Here is a 12800-nt window from a genome sequence, read left to right as displayed (position 1 = left end):
AGTGGTCCCAGTATAAAAATGCATAAACCGGTTTGGAAAGTTTAATATGAGGCTATGTACAATACTCCCAGAATGCCCTCTGATTAGATGCAAATATTTGCAGAAGCTTGAAAGCAAGATTGATGAGGTTTTGCTTTCAAAACAAAATGTTCACAAAAAAATGCAACTAGGAAATAAAGGTTTTGCTAAACCACTGTAAAAATTGTGTTACAATTTCTTTGAAGCGTCAGATAGTAAAATAAGTTGATGCATGCTAGTATTCCTAAAAAGTATTCAAAATCCAAAATCAGTGCAACCAGTTTCCAGAAGATTATGGCAAACGTGAAAATAAACAATCATTAGCAAAGCCAATAGGTCTGACATTGGTGGTTAGCCTTTTTTTTTTTATCAATGCATGTTTTGTTTTGACATGGTTTTGTAAAACGTTATTGCTGTGGAAGCTCTCAGGCCCTTACCATTTAACAAACTGACAAAAAACAATACTTTTATCTGGGTCTCAAAAAGCACGCATTTCCACAGTAGTCCCTGGCACTGAACAAAACTACTTTGTGTGCAGACATGCTCCTTGTGAAAGAACAGAATGCGGTCACTCACAGTGAAGCCAGCCTAGAGATAGACACACATAATTTTAATAAAACCAAAAGCACAAGTTACTACTTGTGTAACGATATATCTGTAAGAGACATTAGTTAGTGATAGATTCCTTACCTTAAAATATTCCCCAGGCGTCAGTCTGGATCCGGAAAGTTTTCTGCTTAGCAGGACCCCTGGCGCTGTACGTCTCCACGCCCGTCACTGGCATCGTGCGCGCCGGGACGACGTCACGGAGGCTACTTAAGCGCCACCCATGCGCGCTGACGTCAGTTCTGTACACAACTTTCCGCACCGAAACGCAGAGTCATGCGAGAAACTGACCTTTGGTGCATAAAACTAGGGCCCTAAAAGTGGATGACATTAACACTAGTAATCAGTTCGCAGAACGGAGAGGATGGGTGGGGCGGTATGGAATCTATCACAAACTGATGTCTCCTACAGATCTATCGTTACACAAGTAGTAACTTGTGCATCTGAAAGAGACAAGTTAGTGATAGATTCCTTACCTTAGAATAGATACCCCAGCAATACCAACCACGGTAGTGGGTCTGCGAACAAGATTAACCCAGAAAGTCACGGAGCACAGAACGGCCAAAGAAGCCGTCTCTCCGGACCGGACTGTCAAGGCAGTAGTGCTTGGTAAACGTGTGCAGCGAGGCCCACGTAACTGCCTGACAAATATCCTGCAAGGGGACACCGCGTCCCAAGGCAGTAGTGGCTGCAGTTGCCCTGGTCGAATGGGCACGGAGTCCCACAGGAGGCTCCTTCTTGGCTAGGGAGTAACATGCTTTGATGCACAGAACGACCCACCGGGAGATGGTGCGTTTGTGCACCGCCCGACCTCTTTTGGTGCCCACGTAGCCAACAAAGAGCAGGTCATCCACCCGGAACTGCTGTGTACGCTGCAGATAGAATACGAGCGCACGTTTTGGGTCCAGACAGTGGAGCCGCTCCTCTTCCCGTGAAGGATGCGGAAAAAAGGTGGGCAAAGTGATGGTCTGCCCGATGTGGAAGGGCGTGACAACCTATGGCAAGAAAGAAGGACGTGTCCTCAGAACCACCTTGTCTGGATGAACAGAAAGGAAAGGAGGTTTGGAAGAAAGAGCCTGGAGCTCACTCACTCTCCTGGCAGAGGTGATAGCTACCAGGAAAGCCGTCTTGAGAGTAAGAAGACGTAAGGGACAGTTATGAAGGGGCTCAACGGGAGCGCACATCAGAAAAGTCAAGACAAAATTCAAGTCCTACTGAGACATTATGAAGGGCACAGGTGGGAACGCATGTGTTATGCCCTTAAGAAAATGGTTAACAACCGGGGACTTAAAAAGAGAAGGCTGATCAGGAAGCCGTAGGAAGGTAGAGATGGCCGAAAGATAACCTTTAAGAGTGCCCAGAGCAGAGCCCTGCTGGGCCAAAGAGAGAAGGAACAGAAGAACCTCAGAAAGAGGGGCAGAAAAGGGATCCACAGTCTTAGCTGTGCACCATGCCACAAATCTGTTCCATCGACAGGCGTACACCGTTTTAGTGGAGGGACGCCTGGCTGCCAAGATGACATCACAGACTTCGGGAGGAAGATCGAAAGGTGTCAACTGTTGCCGCTCAATCTCCAAGCGTGGAGGCTGGACAGGTTCGGGTGGAGGACCGTCCCCTGCTGCTGCGACAGAAGATCCTCCCGAAGAAGCAGATGGAGCAGGGGATCGATGCTCATACTGAGTAGCTCGGGATACCATACTCTTCTAGCCCAGTCCGGAGCCAGAAGAATAACTTGGGCCCGGTCGCACCTTATCTTCTTCAGCACTCTGGGCAGACGTGGTATAGGCGGAAAAGCGTACAACAGACCGCAGCTCCACTCGAGACAAAAAGCGTCTCCAAGCGAGTGCCGCCTTGGAAATTCCAACGTGCAAAACTGATGACATTGCGCGTTCTCTTCAGTGGCGAATAGATCTAACCAAGGCTCTCTCCATCGCAGAGAGACCTTGCACCGCGTCCAAGTTCAGACGCCACTCGTGATCCACCATGCACCGGCGGCCGAGTTCGTCCGTCCTGGCGTTCAGAGAACCTTCCAGGTGTTGAACCAATGAGGTAATGCCTTGACGTCCCAGCCACGTTCAGAGGCGCAGAGCCTCCTGACATAGGGTCCGCGTCCCCACCCCGCCCTGTTTGTTGCAATACCACATGGCGGTGGTGTTTTCCGTGAACACCTGCACTACACATCCCCGGACAGAGGGAAGGAATGCTTTCAGTGCAAGCTGGATCGACCGCAGCTCCAGAAGGTTGATATGGAGCCGGGACTCCGCCGGAGACCAGAGGCCTCTGATCTCCGCCTCTACCATGTGGCCTCCCCAACCCAGGCGGGACACATCCGTCACTACCGTGTGCTCCGGTTGGGGAAGGGAGAGGGTTCTGCCATTGACCTAATCGCGATTCATGAGCCACCACTGCAATTGCCGTGCAGTGCCCTCCAAGATCTGGACATGATCAGACAGGTTGCCCTGATGCTGCGCCCACTGGAACTTCAGGTCCCCCTTTAGAGCCCGCATATGCAATCTGGCATGCGGTACCAGCAGGATGCATGAGGTCATCAGGCCCAGAAGCCGGAGGGTCATCCTGACTGAAACCCGGGATAGAGGCTGAAAGAGCGGAACCATAGCCTGAATATCCCGGACTCGCTGTTTGAGAGGATAAACCCGAAACAGCGTCGAACCCCGAAACGCTCCGATGAAAGGGAGCTTCTGAGAGGAACTCAGGTGCGACTTCGGCACATTGATGGAGAACCCCAGCAGGTGCAGGAGGTCGGCCGTAGTCTGGAGGTGGGAGACAACTGCCTGGGGCGAACCCGCCTTCAACAGCCAGTCGTCGAGGTAGGGGAACACTGACAGCCCTGACCTGCGCAGGTGAGCTGCGACCACCATCACTTTCGTGAACACCCAAGGGGCGCTGGTAAGGCCGAAGGGGAGCACGGCAAACTGAAAATGCTCCTGGCCTACCGTGAACCGCAGGTAACGCTGGTGGGCCGGCAGGACGGGAATGTGAAAATAAGCGTCCTGCAAGTCCAACGCTACCATCCAGTCTCCAGGGTCCAGGGCAGACAGGACCTGAGCCAGAGTCAGCATCTTAAACTTCTCCTCCCGGAGGAAGCGATTGGCGTCCCAGAGGTCCAAGATGGGGCGCAGGCCCACCTTGTCCTTTTTGGGGTCCAGAAAGTAGTGGGAATAGCAACCACTTCCTACTTCCTGATCAGGAACGGACTCGATTGCCCCCTTGGCCAGGAGGGCCGAGACTTCCTGACGGAGAAGAGCCAAATTATCCCCCGACATGCGGTGGTACCGAGGTGGCATGGCTGGAGGGGAGGACAGAAAGGGGAGCAAGTAACCGTGGCAGATTATCTGCAGCACCAACTTGTCTGACGTAATCCCGCGCCAGTGGTGGAGGTGGAGGTGGAGGTGAACCCTGCCACCAACTGGCATGGGGTGCTCCCTGAAGCTCGGATTAGGAAGGTTTTGAGGCGGAAGCAGCCGGGGTGGAAGTGGACCGCCCCGCACGCTGGTTACCAGACCCGCCCCTGCGGAACCCACGTCCGCGGCCTCGCTGGGGCTGGCTTTGCACAGGCTTGCTGGAAGAGCGCGCCTGGGCACCCCTGCCCTGGCCACGAAAGGAACGAAACCCCATCGTGGCAGGGGTTTGAGGAAAGACCCAAAGACTTGGCCGTGGCACAAGAGTCTTTAAAGCGCTCCAGGGCATGGTCAGCCTTATCACCAAAGAGGCGGGAGCCGTCAAAGGGAATGTCCATGAGTGAGCTCTGGACATCAGGTGAGAAGCCAGTGGAACGTAACCAGGCAATCCCGGGAGTCGTGGTCGGTCTCCAGGCAGTAGAGGCAGACATCATGGGGGTCCGCCAACGACATATTACGGTGGCACGACCCGCAAGACTTAAAGCTGAGCATCCCTACGTGCACCAGGAGACAAGAGAAGGAGACAAAGTCTAAAAAAAAAAGTGGTCGAAAAATTACCGGAGTACGTGCTCAATCCGGATCTGCGCTTTCGGAGCGGAAAAAGAAAGAACTAACGTCAACGCACATGGGTGGCGCCTAAGTAGCCTCCGTGACGTCGTCCCGGCGCGCACGACGCCAGTGACGGGCGCGGAGCCGCACGGCGCCACCTACTGGCGAGCAGGGGTACGGCTGAGCAGAAAACTTTCCGGATCCAGACGGACGCCTGGGAAATATTCTAAGGTAAGGAATCTATCACTAACGTGTCTCTTTCAGATGGTCTTCGTTTTCTGAAGACCTAATTAGGGGCCAAATTCTTAAATTAAGTCACAAAAGTTCTACCATGGTATATGTCCTTGCAGCAGTGTAGATTTACATCTTTCATGAATTCACAACAATTTACAGAAGAAGGCCAGGAAGTCATACTCCTAGAAAATATTTGCAAACTGCATTTTAGCACAAGCAAATATGCATGTGTAGATCTGCTCATGGAAAATCTTTTGAGCGTTTACAAGTGAACTTCCCCCCCCCAACCATTTTTTTTTTTTGGAAGAAGTTTTACTTCTGCCCTTGCCAGGAGTAAATTTACACCTTTCTTAAGATGGGGAAAGATAAGAGAGTATGTAAATCTGTGGAAATGTGGCAAAATAACGGAATAGCTAAGATTCGAACCCCACTATTTATCAGCCCTAGCATAATCAGACAGGCTATAATCAGAGCTCTTATGTAATGAGATTGCTGCCATAATTTGCTGTTGCACTACATAGCACCAAAGGGACAAGTGGATTTTTTTTACAGGACAAGTAGATTTATGAAGCAACCTGTTCCATGGACAAGTAGATATTTTATTAAATTCCACATCCCTGTTATACATATTGAACATTATATCCGCAATGAAGGCTGATAGAAATCAGATTTATGCAATAAACATCAGGTAGTAATGAGGAATGAACCTAAGAGCTTTGAGCCATGTGAGAGGTGCTGCCTTGTTTTATTTCACTCTTGAGAGAAACTTAAACCATTAACTTGGAGAGCAAACACTGGGAGGGGTTGCAGGAGTGGGGTACTGTGATGGCAGTAGGAAACGCAGGTCCAAGGGCAGGAGTTTGCACTATGGTAGCCTAGTGTGCTAGACAGCGGTGGGAGTAATTATGGGACTGGGAAGGGCAGCTTTTCAGGGGAGGCTGGTCAATTCCGCAGGGAAGGGTGCCCAACTAGATACCACGGGTGGGCCCTACGACTGCGGGGATGCAGAACCTTTGTCAATTGTTTGCCGGTAGTGCATGTGGAAGATGGCCCACTGCAGGAAGGTAGGGCGGTGGCCCACTCGACGCACCTCTTCATCTCGAAGCACTTCTTCCTCTGCAGCACCCCATTTGTGCACTGCCCCTGTCCATGCCTCCATTGGAGGGCCCGCAGGTGCATTCCAGTGTAGTGGGATTGCTCTCTTGGCTAACAGCGGGGCCAGGGCTGCGAAGCGTGTCTGTTCCTTTTTTTTTTTTTTTTTTGCAGAGTTTCATATAGCGCGAACTTGACCCAAATCCAATCGGGTATCAGAGCGCTTTACATAGCACCAGTTACGTTACATGAGGACACACATTCAATTTTCAGGATGTTCAGCGTCATTACCGAGACTCGAACCCAGTTCCCCAGGTCCGAGGTCGAGTGCCCTAGCCGTTAGGCCAACTCCTCACCTTGTAATGCTTCCTCCGCTTGAACACGCCTATCGAGCAGGCTTTCCAAGTGTAGATGTCCGAAAGTCCTGTGAATTACCGCAGCTTAGGTGGACGATGTGCCACTGGTGTTGTAGAGACCATATTGGCGCTTATGGATTCGGTATCACGTCATACGCAGACGACACTCAAATTGTGGTCTCTCTGACGCCGGGAGGGGAGACTAACACTGAAGAGCGTCTGCGTGAATGTATGTCAGCAGTTGGGAGCTGGATGGCGGAGAACTGCCTCAAATTAAACTCAGACAAAACTGAGGTCCTTCTCTTCGGCAACATCTCTAATTTTTGGACACCAGCTTGTTGGCCAGACTCACTGGGTAAGCTTCCAATTCCGGTTGCAAAAGCAAAAAACCTCGGCATTATTCTGGATGATAGACTGACTTTGGATTACCACATTAAGGAGGTCACTTCCAAAACCAGGTACACCATTAGGATGCTGAGTAAAGTGCTACCCCTGATACCTCAAGACAGCAGACATATCGTGGTCAGGGGTTTGGTACTTGCTAGACTGGATTATTGTAATGGACTTTTTCTCAATGCTCAATGTAGGGCATTGAGCAAACTTCAGATCCTTCAGAATGCCGCAGTCCGTCTTCTCACGGGCAACTCCAGATTTGCGTCTGCATCCCAGGGAAGAAAAACACTGCACTGGCTCCCGGTCAAGAGCCGAATCCGGTTTAAGGCTTTATCCTTGACCTTTAAGGCTCTGCATGGTTTAGGGCCAGAATTTATGAAGAACAGATTACACTGGTATGTGACAGGGAGATGTCTTCGTTCAAAATCCGCCAACCTGGCTCATGTCCCACGCATTAGGAAAGCGCGTTGGGGAGGCAGGAGTTTCATCTACGGGGCCGCCAAAGCCTGGAATGATCTTCCATCATACCTTAGGACTATGACGGATTTCCTACTATTCAGAAGGGAACTAAAGACCTGGCTGTTCCGGAATGATTAGGCCCAGGTATTTATATTGTTGCTGCTATCTCAAATCCTCCCAGTTTTCATGACAGCGCCAGGACACCTCCGGGTATTTGCCGCGCTATACAAAATTCAATAACATAACATAACATAACATGTGTAAAAGTGTGGCGCTAGGGGTTTGACATCTGGGGCAAGCAAATAGTGACTTTGGGAAGTGGCAGAGAAGTTGCGCAGGTGTTCGATAGACCCGGTGTAGGATGAAGAACTGTATGTTTCTGAAACGTGAGTTTCGGGAGACCTTTTGGTATTCTAGGGCCCTTTCTTTATTTTACCCTCCCGTAATCCTCCACACATTTTTGGCGAAGTGTGGCAAGCGGGTGGCTGACAACTCTTGTATGGGTTTGTACAGCTAAGTAATGAGGTGATGACCAGGTCCCATGTGTCAGGTTCAGGATATGTCCCAGAGGTGCTGTCAGGTATGCAAGAGTGGCCTGTGGAGGAGGAACCACCCTGGAGGGAGCCCGCTCTCCTCCGCAAGTTAAGCAGAGAGAAGAAGCTGGCCCTCTGAGAATAGGGATTCCACCTCAAGAAGCAAGTGACTGGTCCAGGCACGTAATTCCCCAGCTGTGTAGTAGCACCGACCTCGAAGCAAGCTGACCAGGGGCAGCATAGCAGAATAGAGCGGAGTCCTCCTGGAAAGGCGTTTGAGCCTAGCCACACTGACCTTCACTATCGACACTTGTATGGGATAGGTCAAGACAGGCTGGGCTCCAGCTAGAAGCAAGTGGTGAATTGCCGGCAGCTGAAGCAGCCCAGACTCTGAGCAAGCCTCCCAGAGATAGCGTCCAGCGGGACAGCCATTGCAGCTGAGCTACCAGAAAGTATGCTCAGAAGGATGGGGCCCCAAGGCCTCCTCAGTCCATCGGAAGCTGGAGCTAGGCCAAGGCGACTCGCCGGTATCCAGTTCCCCATATAAGTGCAGAGAAGTGCACCCAGTTCTTTAAAGAAAGAATGGGGTGGGATAATTAGGAGATTGGCGAAGTAATATAGAAGACAAGGCAAAATGCCCATTTTCACCAGAGTGATCTTGCCAAAGGGGGCATGGGGACATGTCCCCCAAAGGCCTACCTGGGAACGGATGCCCGCCAAAGCCCTGCAATGATTGTTCTCATAAAGATCGCTAGGATTATGATGTAGGTAGACTCCCAGATAGCGAGGTGCCTGCGCATGCCAGACAAGGCAGGAGTCACTGATGTGCACCTCTCATGGTGGGAGGTCAGGGCTGAGTGGGTAAACAGCAGATTTCCTCCAGTTAACTCGCAGTCCAGCCGCTGCTGCAAAGTCCGCTAGCTAGCATGTCGCGGAGGGGGTTGACGTTATGTCCTGTATGTAAAGAAGCAAATCGTCCGCATACAGGGACACACTGTATCACAGGAATATTATGAGTGCTTTCCTGCAGGCAGGTGTATTTAGAAGAGATCTAGAAAACCTTTTTAGTTTTAAAGTGCATCAAAGGAAAACAGGATTCATACTGATTCAAAGAAAGGAAAATGCTACTTACCAGTATGCATCTGTCCTTGGCATGTAGAGTTGTATACTTTAGCATAGATCGCCATCTGGTGTTGGGCTCGGATGTTTGCACTTTGTTTTTGTCGAAGAAGTCTTTGTAGTCACGGGATAGGTGACTCCTCCTTATGGTGATAGTGCGCATGGGCATCTACTCCATCTCCAGATTGTTTTTCGCCATAAAGGGTGATGATGGAATTAGGAAGAGAATAGAAAAGGATGTCCATGTGATGCATCTAAGTAAGATAATACTGCAACAGATAAAGGTACCTGGGGAGGTGGGTGGGCATATACAACTCTACAGCTCTACATGCCAAGAATAGATGCATACTGGTCAGTAGCATTTTCCGTTCGAGGCATATGAGCTGTAGATTGTATACTTTAGCATAGACTATAAAGCAGTTTTCTCCCTGCCGGTGGCAACCTGTATCCGTTGCAGTAGTTTGAAAAAGTGTTCTTAATACAGCCTGGCCGACAGTAGCTTGTTGCTTTGCTTGCACATCTACACAATAGTGTGGAAATGGGATTGCCTTTGTGAGGCAGGGAGGAAGAGACAAAAAGTGGTTTTGTTTTTCTAAAACTTTTAGTTCGTTCGATGTAGTGGAGTATGGCTCTTTTAACGTCTAACGTGTGGAGATCATGTTCTGCTACGGAGTCTGGTTGAGGGAAAAATACTGGAAGTTCAACCGACTGATTAAGGTGAAAGGCAGATACCACTTTAGGTAGAAATTTTGGATTAGGGTTAAGAACCACTATACTATGGTGTATTTGTAGAAATGGTTCTTGTATGGTTAATGCCTATAGTTCACTAACTCTAAGTGATGTGATAGCTACGAGGAAAGATACTTTCCAAGTAAAGAACTGTAACTCGCATTTGTGCCGAGGTTCAAATGGGGGACCAATGAGTCTGGTGAGGACTATGTTGAGATTCCATATCGGAGAAGGTGGAACTCTAGGTGGAATTATTCTTTTAAGTCCTTCCATAAACGCTTTGATAGCAAGTACGCGAAACAACGACAAATGTTGTCTGTTTTGGAGGTAAGCAGCAATTGCAGCAAGATGTAACCATATAGATGTATATGCTAGGTTACATTGTTGTAGATGTAAAAGATAACAAATAAGATTTTGGATGGAAGCATCTAGCGGATAGGTTTTTTTTATTTGTACAATAAATGACAAATCGCTTCCACTTTGCTGCATAGTAGTAGGACGTCTAGCCTCTTTAATGATGTTCATGCAGTCTGGCGGAAGATTAAGGTAGCCAAACTCCAGGACTTCAGGAGCCAGATCGCAAGATTGAGTTGATTGGGATCTGGGTGACTTATCTCTCCATGGTTCTGAGTGAGGAATTTGGGGGAGAGGTGGAGCTTTTGATGAGGCACTACTGAAAGTGCCAACAGGTTTGTGAACCATGGTTGGCGTGCCCATGTTGGAGCAACTAGGATCATTGTGAGATAGTGTTGTTTGAGCTTCCGAACCAGTAACGGAATGAGCGGGAGAGGCGGAAAAGCGTATGCAAATCTGCCTGACCAGTTCATCCATAGTGCATTGCCTTTGGACAATGGGTGTGAATATCTGGAGGCGAAGCGTGGGCATTTTGCGTTTTGGTGGGTGGCGAACAGATCGATGTCTGGATAACCCAACATGTGAAAGAATGGAAGAAGAACTTGAGGATGAAGTTCCCATTTGTGGACCTGCTGTGTTAAACGACTGAGTAGATCTGCGATCCGATGGTCTACTCCTGGTAGATGTTCTGCGAGGAGATAAATGTTTTGAGGAATGTCCCATCTCCATATGCTTTGCGCTAGTTGTGAAAGCTGAAGAGTGTGTCTCCCTCTGCTTTTGTATGTAATACATTGCTGTCATGTTGTCTGTACAGATAAAGACAGCTTTGCCTAGTAGCAAAAATGGAGAAGACTTTAGTGCTAGAAAGATTGGCAGTAACTCCAGGTGTTTTATGTGGAGTTGTTTTTGTTGATGGGTCCATATACTCTGAATGGTTTGGTTTTGGAGATAAGCTCCCCTGCGGGTGAGTGATGAGTCTGTAATTAGCATGATTTGTGGAACCGGGTAGAGGAATGGCCACCCTTTGGATAGGTTTTGTGTGTTCCACCACTACAGAGAGCGATGTGTGCAGCTGTCCACCAACACCAGATCTGTTAACTGACCTTGAGCTTGGTCCCACTGACGTGCTAAACATTCTTGTAGGAAACGCATTTGAAGTCTTGCATAAGGAACGATGAGGATGGAAGAGGCCATCATCCCTATTGGCTGCATGAACACTCGAGCTGGAAGGGAGAATTGAGGTTGGAACTTGGAGAGCTTGCATGCTGGCTATCCTAACTGGATTGAGGTATCTATTGTGGCACCAAGATACTGAATGATGTGAGACAGTTGAAGGTGTGACTTGGGTAGGTTTATCGTAAATCCCAAGTCGTTGAGCAGCTGGATTGTCCTGTGTGTATTGTGTACACAGTGTGTGTGTGTGAGACTTGGCTTTTATGAGCCAGTTGTCGAGATAAGGAAACACGTGAATGTGTTGTCTGCGCAAATGAGCTGCGACTACTGCAAGACATTTTGTGAAGACTCGGGGTGCTGTAGAATGGGAGGACTTTGAATTGGTAGTACTGTCGGTCAACTACAAACTGTAGATATTTGTTGTGAGCGGGGTGAATGGGAAAATGAAAGTAGGCGTCCTTGAGTGGCAAGGAAATCGCCCTGTTTGAGAAGTGGGCGCACCTGTTGGAGAGTGATCATGTGGAAGTGGTCCGACTGTATGTAGAGTTTGAAAGGTCGGAGGTCTAGTATTGGTCTGAGAGTACCGTCTTTCTTTGGGATTAGAAAGTAAAGGGAGTAAACCCCTGTTCCTTGATGGGGTAAGGGAACTGGTTCTATTGCATGTTTTTGTAATAAGGAGAGAACCTCTTGTTTTAACAGTGTCATATGTTCTGTGGACATCGGACGTTGTTTGTGGGGTATGAATGGGGGAGTTGAAGTGAGTTCCAGGCAGTAACCATACTAGATAATTTGTCTTACCCACTTGTCTGTGGTGATGGAATTCCAGGCAGGTAGGAACTGTGATAGTCTTCCCCCGACTGGAGTGGAATGGTCGGGGGGAAGTGGAGAGAAGTCACCGTTTTGTAATAGGAGAGGTGTGGGTGTATTACCGCGACCTCTACCCTTGTGGTTGTTGCCTCTATAACCTCCTCCGAAATTTCCTCTGCTAGGAGAGGTTTGAGTAGTGTTTTTGTAGGAGGATGAGGATTTTTCCGTCCCAATAGATTTAGAGGCGCCCCTATAAGAGGAGCAACGAAAGGAACCTCTACTGGTTGTTGCCTATAGGGCTCCCATGGATTTAGCAGTTTGAGTCCTTCTTCATTTTTTCCAAAGATGTGTCTACAGTGGGTCCAAAATAGTGTTCTTGAGCAAAAGGTTGATTAAGAATTGTGGACTGCACATCTTGTTTAAACCCAGATATGCGTAGCCATGCGTGCGACGCTGTGTCGGCTGCATCAATAGAACACTTTATGGAAGTGTTTGTGATTAATTTTCCCTCTTGTATGAGGTCATTAGCCTTAGACTGATCGGGAAAATGTTGTACGAGCTTTTCAAGCTCATCGTAATGAGCTCTATCATACCTGGCCAGAAAGGCTTGGGTATTGGCAACGCACCAGTGATTTGCTGCTTGTGAGGCAATGAGTTTGCCAGTTGCATCTAGTAATTTAGACTCCTTATCTGGAGGTGGGGCATCCCCTGATGTTTGTGAATTTGCACGTTTACATGTACTTGTCACCACCAATGAATCTAGAGGGAGCTGTGATTTAATATCAGCTGGATCGTTGGGAGCTGACATATTTTTTCTTGATCCTGGGGTTGAGAACTCTAGCCCTGACGGGATCTTTAAAAATGTCAGATGCAAGGATGTGAAAGCAACGAGCCACGATGATGCTGTGTCATATGCCAACGTTAATTCGCCATGGACCTTTTGTGAAAGTTGCATCCGT

The 12800-nt window shown here is 48.8% G+C and overlaps 1 protein-coding gene across 4 annotated transcripts in view; it reads right to left on the bottom strand.

Moving 5' to 3' along the window:
* Nucleotides 1-12800, bottom strand: part of RNF19A (ring finger protein 19A, RBR E3 ubiquitin protein ligase) — a 498540-nt gene that overhangs the window by 291343 nt on the left and 194397 nt on the right. The window lies entirely within an intron of this gene.

Source organism: Triturus cristatus, chromosome 5_1 (assembly GCF_964204655.1).
Source record: "Triturus cristatus chromosome 5_1, aTriCri1.1, whole genome shotgun sequence".
Lineage (NCBI taxonomy): Eukaryota > Metazoa > Chordata > Amphibia > Caudata > Salamandridae > Triturus > Triturus cristatus.
The sequence above is the reverse complement of the archived record's forward strand: the minus strand, read 5'-3'. Positions and strand labels throughout refer to the sequence as shown.